Source organism: Triticum urartu, chromosome 3 (assembly GCF_003073215.2).
Source record: "Triticum urartu cultivar G1812 chromosome 3, Tu2.1, whole genome shotgun sequence".
NCBI classification, from domain to species: Eukaryota; Viridiplantae; Streptophyta; class Magnoliopsida; order Poales; family Poaceae; genus Triticum; species Triticum urartu.
The window spans coordinates 117,031,254-117,048,265 of record NC_053024.1 but is presented as its reverse complement, the minus strand read 5'-3'; positions in this window follow the sequence as shown (position 1 = coordinate 117,048,265).

The following is a 17,012-nucleotide window of genomic DNA, read 5'->3' as shown; positions in this document are numbered from 1 at the left end:
TAAACGATCGGGTGCTAAGCTAATGGAATGGGTCATGTCAATCACATCATTCTCCTAATAATGTGATCCCGTTAATCAAATGACAACACATGTCTATGGTTAGGAAACATAACCATCTTTGATTAATGAGCTAGTCAAGTAGAGGCATACTAGTGACGTTTGGTTTGTCTATGTATTCACACAAGTATTATGTTTCCGGATAATACAATTCTAGCATGAATAATAAACATTTATCATGATATAAGGAAATGAAATAATAACATTATTATTGCCTCTAGGGCATATTTCCTTCAGTCTCCCACTTGCACTAGAGTCAATAATCTAGATTACATAGTAATGATTCTAACACCCATGGAGCTTTGGTGCTGATCATGTTTTGCTCGTGAAGAGGCTTGGTCAACGGGTCTGCAACATTCAGATCTGTATGTATCTTGCAAATCTCTATGTCTCCCACCTGGACTAGATCCCGGATGGAATTGAAGCGTCTCTTGATGTGCTTGGTTCTCTTGTGAAATCTGGATTCCTTTGCCAGGGCAATTGCACCAGTATTGTCACAAAAGATTTTCATTGGACCCGATGTACTAGGTATGACACCTAGATCGGATATGAACTCCTTCATCCAGACTCCTTCGTTTGCTGCTTCCGAAGCAGCTATGTACTCCGCTTCACATGTAGATCCCGCCACAACGCTTTGTTTAGAACTGCACCAACTGACAGCTCCACCGTTTAATGTAAACACGTATCCGGTTTGCGATTTAGAATCGTCCGGATCAGTGTCAAAGTTTGCATCAACGTAACCATTTACTATGAGCTCTTTGTCACCTCCATATATGAGAAACATATCCTTAGTCCTTTTTAGGTATTTCAAGATGTTCTTGACCGCTGTCCAGTGATCCACTCCTGGATTACTTTGGTACCTCCCTGCTAGACTTATAGCAAGACACACATCAGGTCTGGTACACAACATTGCATACATGATAGAGCCTATGGCTGAAGCATAGGGAACATCTTTCATTTTCTCTCTATCTTCTGCATTGGTCGGGCATTGAGTCTTACTCAATTTCACACCTTGTAACACATGCAAGAATCCTTTCTTTGCTCGATCCATTTTGAACTTCTTCAAAATTTTGTCAAGGTATGTGCTTTGTGAAAGTCCAATTAAGCGTCTTGATCTATCTCTATAGATCTTAATGCCTAATATGTAAGCAGCTTCACCGAGGTCTTTCATTGAAAAACTTTTATTCAAGTATCCCTTTATGCTATTCAGAAATTCTATATCATTTCCGATTAGTAATATGTCATCTACATATAATATCAGAAATGCTACAGAGCTCCCACTCACTTTCTTGTAAATACAGGCTTCTCCAAAAGTCTGTACAAAACCAAATGCTTTGATCACACTATCAAAGCGTTTATTCCAACTCCGAGAAGCTTGCACCAGTCCATAAATGGATCGCTGGAGCTTGCATACTTTGTTAGCTCCCTTTTGATCAAAAAACCTTCTGGTTGCATCATATACAACTCTTCTTCCAGAAATCCATTCAGGAATGCAGTTTTGACATCCATCTGCCAAACTTCATAATCATAAAATGCGGCAATTGCTAACATGATTCGGACAGACTTAAGCATCGCTACGGGTGAGAAGGTATCATCGTAGTCAATCCCTTGAACTTGTCGAAAACCTTTTGCGACAAGTCGAGCTTTGTAGACAGTAATATTACCGTCAGCGTCAGTCTTCTTCTTGAAGATCCATTTATTCTCAATTGCTTGCCGATCATTGGGCAAGTCAACCAAAGTCCATACTTTGTTCTCATACATGGATCCCATCTCAGATTTCATGGCTTCAAGCCATTTTGCGGAATCTGGGCTCACCATCGCTTCTTCATAGTTCGTAGGTTCATCATGATCTAGTAGCATGACTTCCAGAACAGGATTACCGTACCACTCTGGTGCGGATCTTACTCTGGTTGATCTACGAGGTTCAGTAGTATCTTGTTCTGAAGTTTCATGATCATCATCATTAGCTTCCTCACTAATTGGTGTAGGTGTCACAGAAACTGGTTTCTGTGATGTACTACTTTCCAATAAGGGAGCAGGTACAGTTACCTCGTCAAGTTCTACTTTCCTCCCACTCACTTCTTTCGAGAGAAACTCGTTCTCTAGAAAGTTTCCGAATTTAGCAACAAAAGTCTTGCCTTCGGATCTGTGATAGAAGGTGTATCCAGTAGTTTCCTTTGGATATCCTATGAAGACACATTTCTCCAATTTGGGTTCGAGCTTATCAGGTTGAAACTTTTTCACATAAGCATCGCAGCCCAAAACTTTCAGAAACGACAACTTTGGTTTCTTGCTAAACCACAGTTCATAAGGCGTCATCTCAACGGATTTTGATGGTGCCCTATTTAACGTGAATGCGGCCGTCTCTAGAGCATATCCCCAAAACGATAGCGGTAAATCAGTAAGAGACATCATAGATCGCACCATATCTAGTAAAGTACGATTACGACGTTCGGACACACCATTATGCTGTGGTGTTCCGGGTGGCGTGAGTTGCGAAACTATTCCGCACTGTTTCAAATGTACACCAAACTCGTAACTCAAATATTCTCCTCCACGATCAGATCGTAGGAATTTTATTTTCTTGTTACGATGATTTTCAACTTCACTCTGAAATTCTTTGAACTTTTCAAATGTTTCAGACTTATGTTTCATTAAGTAGATATACCCATATCTGCTTAAGTCATCTGTGAAGGTGAGAAAATAACGATATCCGCCACAAGCCTGAACATTCATCCGACCACATACATCTGTATGTATGATTTCCAACAAATCTGTTGCTCTCTCCATAGTACCGGAGAACGGTGTTTTTGTCATCTTACCCATAAGGCACGGTTCGCAAGTACCAAGTGATTCATAATCAAGTGGTTCCAAAAGTACATCAGTATGGAGTTTCTTCATGCGTTTTACACCGATATGACCCAAACGATAGTGCCACAAATAAGTTGCACTATCATTATCAACTCTGCATCTTTTGGCTTCAACATTATGAATATGTGTGTCACTACTATCGAGATTTAATAAGAATAGACCACTCTTTAAGGGTGCATGACCATAAAAGATATTACTCATATAAATAGAACAACCATTATTCTCTGATTTAAATAAATAACCGCCTCGCATCAAACAAGATCAAGATATAATGTTCATGCTTAACGCTGGCACCAAATAACAATTATTTAGGTCTAATACTAATCCCGAAGGTAGATGTAGAGGTAGCATGCCGACCGCGATCACATCGACTTTGGAACCATTTCCCACGCGCATCGTCACCTCGTCCTTAGCCAATCTTCGCTTAATCTGTAGTCCCTGTTTCGAGTTGCATATATTAGCAACAGAACCAGTATCAAATACTCAGGTGCTACTGCGAGCATTAGTAAGGTACACATCAATAACATGTATATCACATATACCTTTGTTCACCTTGCCATCCTTCTTATCCGCCAAATACTTGGGGCAGTTCCGCTTCCAGTGGCCAGTCTGCTTGCAGTAGAAGCACTCAGTTTCAGGCTTAGGTCCAGGTTTGGGTTTCTTCTCTTGAGTAGCAACTTGCTTGCTGTTATTTTTGAAGTTCCCCTTCTTCTTTCCTTTGCCCTTTTTCTTGAAACTAGTGGTCTTATTGACCATCAACACTTGATGCTCCTTCTTGATTTCTACCTCCGCAGCTTTCAGCATTGCGAAGAGCTCGGGAATAGTCTTATTCATCCCTTGCATATTATAGTTCATCATGAAGCTCTTGTAGCTTGGTGGCAATGATTGGAGAATTCTGTCAATGACGCAATCATCTGGAAGATTAACTCCCAATTGAATCAAGTGATTATTATACCCAGACATTTTGAGTATATGCTCACTGACAGAACTGTTCTCCTCCATCTTGCAGCTATAGAACTTATTGGAGACTTCATATCTCTCAATCCGAGCATTTGCTTGAAATATTAACTTCAACTCCTGGAACATCTCATATGCTCCATGAAGTTCAAAACGTCGTTGAAGTCCCGATTCTAAGCCGTAAAGCATGGCACACTGAACTATCGAGTAGTCATCAGCTTTGCTCTGCTAGACGTTCATAACATCTGGTGTTGCTCCAGCAGCAGGCCTGACACCCAGTGGTGCTTCCAGGATGTACATCTTCTGTGCAGCAATGAGGATAATCCTCAAGTTACGGACCCAATCCATGTAATTGGTACCATCATCTTTCAACTTTGCTTTCTCAAGGAACGCATTAAAATTCAATGGAACAACAGCACGGGCCATCTATCTACAATCAAACATAAACAAGCAAGATACTATCAGGTACAAAGTTCATGATAAATTTAGGTTCAATTAATCATATTACTAAATAACTCCCACTTAGATAGACATCCCTCTAATCCTCTAAGTGATTACGTGATCCAAATCAACTAAACCATGTCCGATCATCACGTGAGATGGAGTAGTTTCATTGGTGAACATCACTATGTTGATCATATCTACTATATGATTCACGCTCGACCTTTCGTTCTCCGTGTTCCGAGGCCATATCTGTATATGCTTGGCTCGTCAAGTATAACCTGAGTATTCCGTGTGTGCAACTGTTTTGCACCCGTTGTATTTGAACGTAGAGCCTATCACACCCGATCATCACGTGGTGTCTCAGCACGAAGAACTTTCGCAACGGTGCATACTCAGGGAGAACACTTCTTGATAATTAGTGAGAGATCATCTTAAAATGCTACCGTCAATCAAAGCAAGATAAGATGCATAAAAGATAAACATCACATGCAATCAATAGAAGTGATATGATATGGCCATCATCATCTTGTGCTTGTGATCTTCATCTTCGAAGCACCGTCGTGATCACCATCGTCACCGGCGCGGCACCTTGATCACCATCGTAGCATCGTTGTTGTCTCGCCAATCTTATGCTTCCATGACTATCGCTACCGCTTAGTGATGAAGTAAAGCATTACAGCGCAATTGCATTGCATACAATAAAGCGACAACCATATGGCTCCTGCCAGTTGCCGATAACTTGGTTACAAAACATGATCATCTCATACAATAAAATTTAGCATCATGTCTTGACCATATCACATCACAACATGCCCTGCAAAAACAAGTTAGACGTCCTCTACTTTTTTGTTGCAAGTTTTACGTGGCTGCTACGGGCTTAAGCAAAAACCAATCTTACCTACGCATCAAAACCACAACGATAGTTTGTCAAGTTGGTGCTGTTTTAACCTTCGTAAGGACCGGGCGTAGCCACACTCGGTTCAACTAAAGTTGGAGAAACTGTCACCCGCTAGCCACCTTTGTGCAAAGCACGTCGGGAGAACCGGTCTCGCGTAAGCGTACGCGTAATGTCGGTCCGGGCCGCTTCGTCCAACAATACCGCCGAACCAAAGTATGACATGCTGGTAAGCAGTATGACTTATATCGCCCACAACTCACTTGTGTTCTACTCGTGCAAATAACATCAACACATAAAACCTAGGCTCGGATGCCACTGTTGTGGAACGTAGTAATTTCAAAAAAATTCCTACGCACACGCAAGATCATGGTGATGCATAGCAACGAGAGGGGAGAGTGTGATCTACGTACCCTTGTAGACCGATAGCGGAAGCGTTAGCACAACACGGTTGATGTAGTCATACGTCTTCACGGCCCGACCGATCAAGCACCGAAACTACGGCACCTCCGAGTTTTGGCACACGTTCAGCTCGATGACCATCCCCGGACTCCGATCCAGCAAAGTGTCAGGGAAGAGTTCCGTCAGCACGACGGCGTGGTGACGATCTTGATGTTCTACTGTCGCAGGGCTTTGCCTAAGCACCGCTACAATATTATCGAGGATTATGGTGGAAGGGGGCACCGCACACGGCTAAGAAAACGATCACGTGGATCAACTTGTGTGTCTAGGGGTGCCCCCTGCCCCCGTATATAAAGGAGCAAGGGGAGGAGGCCGGCCGGCCCTATAGGCGCGCCAAGGAGGAGTCCTCCTCCTAGTAGGAGTAGGACTCCTACTAGGAGGGGGAAGGAAGTGGAGAGGGAGAAGGAAAGGGGGGCGCCGCCCCCCTCCCCTAGTCCAATTCAGACTAGGGGGGAGGAGGCGCGCGGCCCACCCTGGCTGCCCTTCTCTTTCTCCACTAAGGCCCATATGGCCCATTACTTCTCCGGGGGGGAGGTTCCGGTAACCCTCCGGTACTCCGGTTTTCTCCGAAATCACCCGGAACACTTCCGGTGTCCGAATATAGCCGTCCAATATATCAATCTTTATGTCTCGACCATTTCGAGACTCCTCGTTATGTCCGTGATCACATCTGGGACTTCGAACTAACTTCAGTACATAAAAACTCATAAACCCATAATATAACTATCATCGAAACCTTAAGCGTGCGGACCCTACGGGTTCGAGAACAATGTAGACATGACCAAGACATGTCTCCGGTCAATAACCAATAGCGGAACTTGGATGCTCATATTGGCTCCTACATATTCTACGAAGATCTTTATCGGTCAGACCGCATAACAACATACGTTGTTCCCTTTGTCATCGGTATGTTACTTGCCTGAGATTCGATCGTCGGTATCTCAATACCTAGTTCAATCTCATTACCGGCAAGTCTCTTTACTCGGTTTGTAATACATCATCTCGCAACTAACTCATTAGTTGCAATGCTTGCAAGGCTTATGTGATGTGCATTACTGAGAGGGCCCAAAGATACCTCTCCGACAATCGGAGTGACAAATCCTAATCTCGAAATACGCCAACCCAACATTTACCTTTTGAGACACCTGTAGAGCTCCTTTATAATCACCCAGTTACGTTGTGACGTTTGGTAGCACACAAAGTGTTCCTCCAGCAAACGGGAGTTGCATAATCTCATAGTCATAGGAACATGTATAAGTCATGAAGAAAGCAATAGCAACATACTAAACGATCGGGTGCTAAGCTAATGGAATGGGTCATGTCAATCACATCATTCTCCTAATAATGTGATCCCGTTAATCAAATGACAACACATGTCTATGGTTAGGAAACATAACCATCTTTGATTAATGAGCTAGTCAAGTAGAGGCATACTAGTGACGTTTGGTTTGTCTATGTATTCACACAAGTATTATGTTTTCGGATAATACAATTCTAGCATGAATAATAAACATTTATCATGATATAAGGAAATAAATGGGTCCAATCACATTCAACTAATGATGTATCTCGATAATGACATGACAACATTCATCACTAACACATCGCAACCAACACTATGGTTCAGATAGCAATTAGTAGATATTTTGTCTAGTAGTAACACATGTACTAAATACTCTAGATGCATGCTGGATAGCGGTCGATGAGTGGAGTAATACAGTATAGATATACAGGTAAAGGAGTCTACTTGTCTCGACGTGATGCCTATATACATGATCATACCTAGATATTCTCATAACTATGCTCAATTCTGTTAATTGCTCAACAGTAATTTGTTCACCCACCGTAGAATACTTATGCTCTCGAGAGAAGCCACTAGTGAAACCTATGGCCCCCGGGTCTATCTTTATTATATTAATCTCCTACTAAGTTATTTACTTTGCTATTTACTTTGCCTTTATTTTACTTTGCATTTTTTTCATAAAAATACCAAAAATATTGTCTTTATCATATCTATCAGATCTCACTCTCGTAAGTGGCCCTATAGGGATTGACAACCCCTATTTGCATTGGTTGCGAGGATTTATTTGTTTGTGCAGGTACGAGGGACTTGCGTGTAGCCTCCTACTGGATTGATACCTTGGTTCTCAAAAACTGAGGGAAATACTTACGCTACTTTGCTGCATCATCCCTTCCTCTCCGGAGAAAACCAACGCAGTGCTAAAAGAGGTAGCAAGAAGGATTTCTGACGCCGTTGCCGGGGAGGTCTACGCAAAAGTCAACATACCAAGTACCCATCACATACCCTTATCTCCTGCATTACATTATTTGCCATTTGTCTCTCGTTTTCCTCTCCACCCAATTCACCCTTGCCGTTTTATTCGCCCTTTCTCTCTCTATCCTCCCCCTCTATTTTCCCTTTTTGTCCGCTTGCTTTTTGTTTGCTTGTGTGTTAGTTTGCTTGCTTGTCGTTATGGCTAGTTCTTTACCCACTGCCTCTATGTCTGAAATTGGGGATACTATTGTCAATAATAATTTTGATCCTCCTACTAAAGAACCCACTATCTCACATATAAAAAGATTCCGTGTTGGTAGTGGTAATATTATTGGAAAAGGAGTTATTCAAGATTTCTTTACTTGTGCCGGTGCTTTACCTTCTTTGGGTAGTTCTATTCTTCATAGAACTAGTAGTCTTGCGGACGCTATTGCCATGCTTGTAGTTGAACTTGAGAGACAATTCATGCACATGCATCCTTCTATACAAAGGATTTTCCTAGAATTTTCTAATATTGAGCATTCTTTGGTTAAGCGTGTCATTACTATCTTTTTGGCTCATGAGTTTCGATTCATAATAAAAGAGGCCAAAGAAATCTTTGCGCATTATAGGGTAGACGCTTGTCGTTCTCCCATAGAGACTATCCTCTTTGATCAAGAAGAAATAATGCGTTTTCAATCTTTAGACTATGTTGCTTTCAATGAAAATCTTAGAAAAAGGGTTCCTACCAATGTTTTAGTTGATAGAATTTCTGAACTTAATGATGATTTGGCTATTCAAGATAATGAATTGGGATATTCTCTTGAATATAGGCTCACAAAGTTCTGTCAAAAGAATGCTTATAATGATGAATTGGTTGTGCAATATGAAGGACCAAAGGAGGAACCTATACCTCCCAAGGTTGATCTTGGAGACTTTTGTCCCAACAAATTTAGCCCTTTTGATTACTTTCGCTTGCCTCAAAGAAAACTTGCTGCTGAACGTAGAGAATATGAAATGAGTTTTAACAATCTATCTTATTATTATGGCAATACCTAGATCTATTCTTGCTTGTTATGCCTAGCTAGGGGCGTTAAACGATAGCGCTTGTTGGGAGGCAACCCAATTTTATTTTTATTTCTTGCTTTTTGCTCCTGCTTAGTAATAAATAAATTATGTAGCCTCTGTTTTGGTTGTATTTTTTTGTGTTTAATTAGTGTTTGTGCCAAGTAGAACCGTTGGGAAGACTTGGGGAAAGTCTTGTTGAACTTGCTGTAAAAAACAGAAACTTTAGTGCTCACGAAAACTGCTGTCATTTTTATTTGGAAAGTGCTATTTAGTTAATTCTTTTTTTCAGATGATTAATAGATAAATTCCTCACGTCCAGCAATTTATTTTAGAATTTTTGGGGTTCCAGATCTTCCGCTAGCTACAGATTACTACAGACTGTTCTGTTTTTGACAGATTCTGTTTTTCGTGTGTTGTTTGCTTATTTTGATGAATCTATGGCTAGTAAATTAGTTTATAAACCATAGAGAAGTTAGAATACAGTAGGTATAACACCCATATAAACAAAGAAATAGTTCATTACAGTACCTTGAAGTGGTCTTTTGTTTTCTTTCGCTAACGGAGCTCACGAGATTTTCTACTTTAAGTTTTGTGTTGTGAAGTTTTCAAGTTTTGGGTAAAGATTTGATGGATTATGGAACAAGGAGTGGCAAGAGCCTAAGATTGGGGTTGCCCATGGCACCCCCAAGATAATCTAAGGACACCTAAAATCCAAAGCTTGGGGATGCCCCGGAAGGCATCCCCTCTTTCGTCTACTTCTATCGGTAACTTTACTTGGAGCTATATTTTTATTTACCACATGATATGTGTTTTGCTTGGAGCGTCTTGTATGATTTGAGTCTTTGATTATTAGTTTACCATAATCATCCTTGCTGTACACACCTTTTGAGAGAGCCATATATGATTTGGAATTTGTTAGAATACTCTATGTGCTTCGCTTATATCTTTTGAGTTATATAATTTTACTCTAGTGCTTCACTTATATCTTTTAGAGCACGGTGGTGGATTTGTTTTATAGAAACTATTGATCTCTCATGCTTCACTTAGATTATTTTGAGAGTCTTAATAGCATGGTAATTTGCTTAAAATCCTAATATGCTTGGTATGCAAGATTAATAATAAAAATTCTCTTATGAGTGTGTTGAATACTATGATAAGTTTGATACTTGATAATTGTTTTGAGACCTGGAGATGGTGATATTAAAGTCATTCTAGTTGAGTAGTTGTGAATTTGAGAAATACTTGTGTTGAAGCTTGTGATTCCCGTAGCATGCACGTATGGTGAACCGTTATGTGATGAAGTCGGAGCATGATTTATTTATTTATTGTCTTCCTTATGAGTGGCGGTCGGGGACGAGCGGTGGTTTTTTCCTACCAATCTATCCCCCTAGGAGCATGCACATAATACTTTGCTTTGATAACTTGTAGATTTTTGCAATAAGTATATGAGTTCTTTATGACTAATGTTGAGTCCATGGATTATACGCATTCTCACCCTTCCACCTTTGCTAGCCTCTCTAATACCGCGCACCTTTCGCCGGTATCATACACCTACCATATACCTTCCTCAAAACAGCCGCCATACCTACCTATTATGGCACTTTCATAGCCATTCCGAGATATATTGCCATGCAACTTTCCACCGTTCCGTTTATGACACACTCCATCATTGTCATATTGCTTAGCATGATCATGTAGTTGACATAGTATTTGTGGCAAAGACACCGTTCATAATTCTTTCATACTTGTCACTCATGCATCATTGCATATCCCGACACACCGCCGGAGGCATTCATATTGAGTCATATCTTGTTCTAAGTATCAAGTTGTAATTATTGAGTTGTAAGAAAAATAAAAGTGTGATGATCATCATTATTAGAGCATTGTCCCAAGTGAGGAAAGGATGATGGAGACTATGATTCCCCCACAAGTCGGGATGAGACTCCGGACGAAAAATAAATAAAAGAGGCCAAAGAAGCCCAAATAAAAAAGAGAAAGAAAAGAGGCCATAAAAAAGGCCCAAATAAAAAAATAAAAAAATGAGAGAAAAAGAGAGAAGGGACAATGTTACTATCCTTTTACCACACTTGTGCTTCAAAGTAGCACCATGATATTCATAGTAGAGAGTCTCTCATGTTATCACTTTCATATACTAGTGGGAATTTTTCATTATAGAACTTGGCTTGTATATTCCAATGATGGGCTTCCTCAAAATTGCCCTAGGTCTTCATGAGCAAGCAAGTTGGATGCACACCCACTTAGTTTCTTTTTGAGCTTTCATATACTTATAGCTCTAGTGCATCCGTTGCATGGCAATCCCTACTCACTCACATTGATATCTATTGATGGGCATCTCCATAGCCCGTTGATACGCCTATTTGATGTGAGACTATCTTCCCCTTTTTGTCTTCTCCACAACCACCACTCTATTCCAACTATAGTGCTATATCTATGGTTCACGCTCATGTATTGCGTGAAGATTGAAAAAGTTTTGAGAATGTCAAAAGTATGAAACAATTGCTTGGCTTGTCATCGGGGTTGTGCATGATTTAAGTATCTTGTGTGGTGAAGATAGAGCATAGCCAGACTATATGATTTTGTAGGGATAACTTTCTTTAGCCATGTTATTTTGAGAAGACATAATTGCTTTGTTAGTATGCTTGAAGTATTATTATTTTCTATGTCAATATGAACTTTTGTCTTGAATCTTTCGGATCTGAATATTCATACCACAATTAAGAAGAATTACATTAAAATTATGCCAAGTAGCACTCCGCATCAAAAATTCTGTTTTTATCATTTACCTACTCGAGGACGAGTAGGCATTAAGCTTGGGGATGCTTGATACATCTCCAACGTATCTATAATTTTTGATTGGTCCATGCTATATTATCTACTGTTTTGGACATTATTGGGCTTTATTATCCACTTTTATATTATTTTTGGGACTAACATATTAACTAGAGGCCCAGCCCAGAATTGCTGTTTTTTGCCTGTTTTAGGGTTTCGAAGAAAAGGGATATCAAACGGAGTCCAAACGGAATGAAACCTTCGGGAACATGATTTTCTCACCGAATACAACTCAGGAGACTTGGACCCTACGTCAAGCCAACTAACAGGAGGTCACGAGGTAGGGGGGCGCGCCTGCCCCCAGGCACGCCCTCCACCCTCGTGGGCCCCCTGTTGCTCCACCGACTTACTTCTTCCTCCTATATATATCCACGTACCCCCAAATGATCAGAGACGGAGCCAAAATCCTAATTCCACCGCCGTAACTTTCTGTATCCACGAGATCCCATCTTGGGGCCTGTTCCGGAGCTCCGCCGGAGGGGGCATCGATCACGGAGGGCTTCTACATCAACACCATAGCCTCTCCGATGAAGTGTGAGTAGTTTACTTCAGACCTACGGGTCCATAGTTATTAGCTAGATGGCTTCTTCTCTCTTTTTGGATCTCAATACAATGTTCTCCCCCTCTCTTGTGGAGATCTATTCGATGTAATCTTCTTTTTGCGGTGTGTTTGTTGAGACCGATGAATTGTGGGTTTATGATCAAGTCTATCTATGAATAGTATTTGAATCTTCTCTGAATTCTTTTATGTATGATTGGTTACCTTTGCAAGTCTCTTCGAATTATCAGTTTGGTTTGGCCTACTAGATTGATCTTTCTTGCAATGGGAGAACTGCTTAGCTTTGGGTTCAATCTTGCGGTGTCCTTTCCCGATGACAGTAAGGGCAGCAAGGCACGTATTGTATTGTTGCCATCGAGGATAACAAGATGGGGTTTTCTTCATATTGCATGAGTCTATCCCTCTACATCATGTCATCTTGCTTAAGGCGTTACTCTGTTTTTAACTTAATACTCTAGATGCATGCTGGATAGCGGTCGATGAGTGGAGTAATAGTAGTACGTGCAGGCAGGAGTCGGTCTACTTGTCTCGGACGTGATGCCTATATACATGATCATACCCAGATATTCTCATAACTATGCTCAATTCTGTCAATTGCTCAACAGTAATTTGTTCACCCACCGTAGAATACTTATGCTCTCGAGAGAAGCCACTAGTGAAACCTATGGCCCCCGGGTCTATCTTTATCATATCAATCTCCTACTACTTAGTTATTTACTTTGCTATTTACTTTGCCTTTATTTTACTTTGCATCTTTATCATAAAAATACCAAAAATAGTATCTTTATCATATCTATCAGATCTCACTCTCGTAAGTGGCCCTATAGGGATTGACAACCCCTATTTGCGTTGGTTGCGAGGATTTATTTGTTTGTGCAGGTACGAGGGACTTGCGTGTAGCCTCCTACTGGATTGATACCTTGGTTCTCAAAAACTGAGGAAAATACTTATGCTACTTTGCTGCATCATCCCTTCCTCTTCGGGGAAAACCAACGCAGTGCTAAAAGAGGTAGCATTGCGCCACCGCTTCTCAAGGAGATTGAAGCTGTGCGTGGGAAGGGTCCGGAATTGGAGTACACACCTCACCGTACCACTCGTTCTGTGACAGTGAATGCGCCATGGAAGTCTAAAGCGACGACGGCTGAGACGGTCCTTCTTAAAGCGTTGGGCATCATGCCAGAGGGCTTGGCTGTCACTGATGAGACCCTTGCACAACTCAGGCAGATGTTCGATTCTCCTATACAAGAACCGCAGCTACGTGCAATTGCCGCTATTTTTGGCAAGGCCATCCCTTTTGACCTTAGCCAGGAGGTTTCCCCGAAGGTGGCATTGCTTGCCTAGTTGGCTAGCGCTGGTGCGTGTGTCGACATCATGTCATCGATCAAACTGGAGTTGGTGTGCTAGAATGTGCGTGGCTTGAACAGCCCGGCGAAGAAGAAGGCGTTGCGTGAATTTGCGGACTCGACGCACCCGGCTATGTTTTGTATTCAGGAGACTAAGCTAGCTTGTATCGATACTTTTACGGTTATGCAATGCCTTGGCCCGTCGTACGATGGTTTTTTCTACTTACCGGCCTCAGACATGAGGGGTGGGATTCTTTTAGCTTGGAACTCGGTGTTGGTGAGCATTACGAACTGCGTCCGTGATACGCATTGTGTAATAGGGTATGTGACCCCCGTCGACGGTACACCCTGGTGGCTAACTACGGTGTATGGACCTCAGGAGGATAATGACAATATGTTGCTCCTTGAGGAGCTCACAGCTAGAAGAGAATTGTGCCTGAGTGCTTAGATGGTGATTGTGGACTTTAACATGATACTCCAAGCCTCAGACAAAAGTAACTCGCATCTGGACATGAGAATGGTGTGCAAATTTCACCAATTTGTGGATGGCAATGGGCTTAAGGAGCTATACATGCATGGACGTGCATTTACTTGGAGCAACGAAAAGGAAGTTCCTACCCTCACTAAAATAGACAAGGCGCTGGTTTCGGTGGATTGGGAGATTGACTATCCGGATTGCCTGCTCCAAGCGATGTCAACTTCAGCATCGGATCACTGCCCTTTTGATACGTCTCCAACGTATCTATAATTTTTGATTGCTCCATGCTATGTTATCTACTGTTTTGGGCAATATTGGGCTTTATTATCCACTTTTATATTATTTTTGGGACTAACCTATTAACCGAAGGCCCGGCCTAGAATTGCTGTTTTTTTGCCTATTTCAGTGTTTCGAAGAAAAGGAATATCAAACGGAGTCGAAACGGAACGAAATCAACTGGAGAAGTTATTTTTGGAAGGAAAGCTACCGGATGGACTTGGACCCCACGTCAGGAGCCAAGGGAGGTGCTCATGAGGGTAGGGGGCACGCCCCCTGCCTCGTGGGGCCCCCGAAGCTCCATCGACGTACTTCCTGCACCCATATATACCTGCGTATCCTAAAACTTCCAGAAGAGACAATAGATCGGGAGTTCCACCGCCAGAAGCCTCCGTAGTCACCGAAAGCCAATCTAGCCCCGTTCCGGCACCCTGCCGAAGGGGGCAATCCTTCTTCAGTGGCCATCTTCATCATCCCGGTGCTCTCCATGACGAGGAGGGAGTAGTTCTCCCTCGGGGCTGAGGGTATGTACCAGTAGCTATGTGTTTGATCTCTCTCTCTCTCTCTCTCTCGTGTTCTTGAGGTGATAAGATCTTGATGTCTCGCGAGCTTTGCTATTATAGTTGGATCTTATGTTTCTCCTCCCCCTCTACTCTCTTGTAATGAATTGAGTTTCCCCTTTGAAGTTATCTTATCAGATTGAGTCTTTAAAGATTTGAGAACACTTGATGTATGTCTTGCCGTGGATATCTGTGGTGACAATGGGATATCACGTGATTCACTTGATGTATGTTTTGGTGATCAACTTGCGAGTTCCACCCATGAACCTATGCATAGGGGTTGGCACTCGTTTTCGTCGTGATTCTCCGGTAGAACTTTGGTGCACTCTTTGAGGTCCTTTGTGTTGGTTGAATAGATGAATCTGAGATTGTGTGATGCATATCGTATAATCATACCCACGGATACTTGAGGTGACATTGGAGTATCTAGATGACATTAGGGTTTTGGTTGATTTGTGTCTTAAGGTGTTATTCTAGTACGAACTCTAGGGCTGTTTGTGACACTTATAGGAATAGCCCAACAGATTGATTGGAAAGAATAACTTTGAGGTGGTTTCGTACCCTACCATATTCTCTTTGTTTGTTCTCCGCTATTAGTGACTTTGGAGTGACTCTTTGTTGCATGTTGAGGGATAGTTATGTGATCCAATTATGATATTATTGTTGAGGGAACTTACACTAGCGAAAGTATGAACCCTAGGCCTTATTTCCACACATTGCAATACCGTTTACGCTCACTTTTATCATTAGTTACCTTGCAATTTTTATATTTTCAGATTACAAAAACTATTATCTACTATCCATATTGCACTTGTATCACCATCTCTTCGCCGAACTAGTGCACCTATACAATTTACCATTGTATTGGATGTGTTGGGGACACAAGAGACTCTTTGTTATTTGGTTGTAGGGTTGCTTGAGAGAGACCATCTTCATCCTACGCCTCCTACGGATTGATAAACCTTAGGTCATCCACTTGAGGGAAATTTGCTACTGTCCTACAAACCTCTGCACTTGGAGGCCCAACAACGTCTACAAGAAGAAGGTTGTGTAGTAGACATCACCTTTGCATCTTGCTTTGAATGAGAACATACATCTGCAACGACGTTTCAGATTCGAGGTGTTCTGGACTAGGCTGGAGGGTTTTGACGATGCGGTCAAGGAGGCTTGGGTGTGTGACCCTAATATTCAAGATCCTTTCGAAAGACTCGACGCATTTCCTAGAAACGCCGCTCGGCATTTAACAGCGTGGGGACAAAGGAAGGTTGAAAACGTCAAATTGCAGATCGCGATGGCTAACTGGATAATCTTCCAGCTTGACGTGGCTCAGGAACGATGATACGTCTCCAACGTATTTATAATTTTTGATTGCTCCATGCTATATTATCTACTGTTTTAGACATTATTGGGCTTTATTATCCACTTTTATATTATTTTTGGGACTAACCTATTAACCGGAGGCCCATCCCAGAATTGTTGTTTTTTTGCCTGTTTTAGGGTTTCGAAGAAAAGGAATATCAAACGGAGTCCAAACGGAATGAAACCTTCGGAAACGTGATTTTCTCATCAGATAAGATCCAGGAGACTTGGACCCTCCATCAAGAAAACCATGAGGCGGCCACGAGGTTGGAGGGCGCCCCCCTAGGGCGCGCCCCCTGCCTCGTGGGCCCCTTGAAGCTCCACCGACGTACTTCTTCCTCCTATATATATCCACGTACCCCCAAACGATCGGGGACGGAGCCAAAAACCTAATTCCACCACCGCAACTTTCTGTATCCACGAGATCCCATCTTGGGGCCTATTCCGGAGCTCCACCGGAGGGGGCATCGATCACGAAGGGCTTCTACATCATCATCCAAGCCTCTCCGATGAAGTGTGAGTAGTTTACTTTAGACCTACGGGTCCATAGTTAGTAGCTAGATGGCTTCTTCTCTCTTT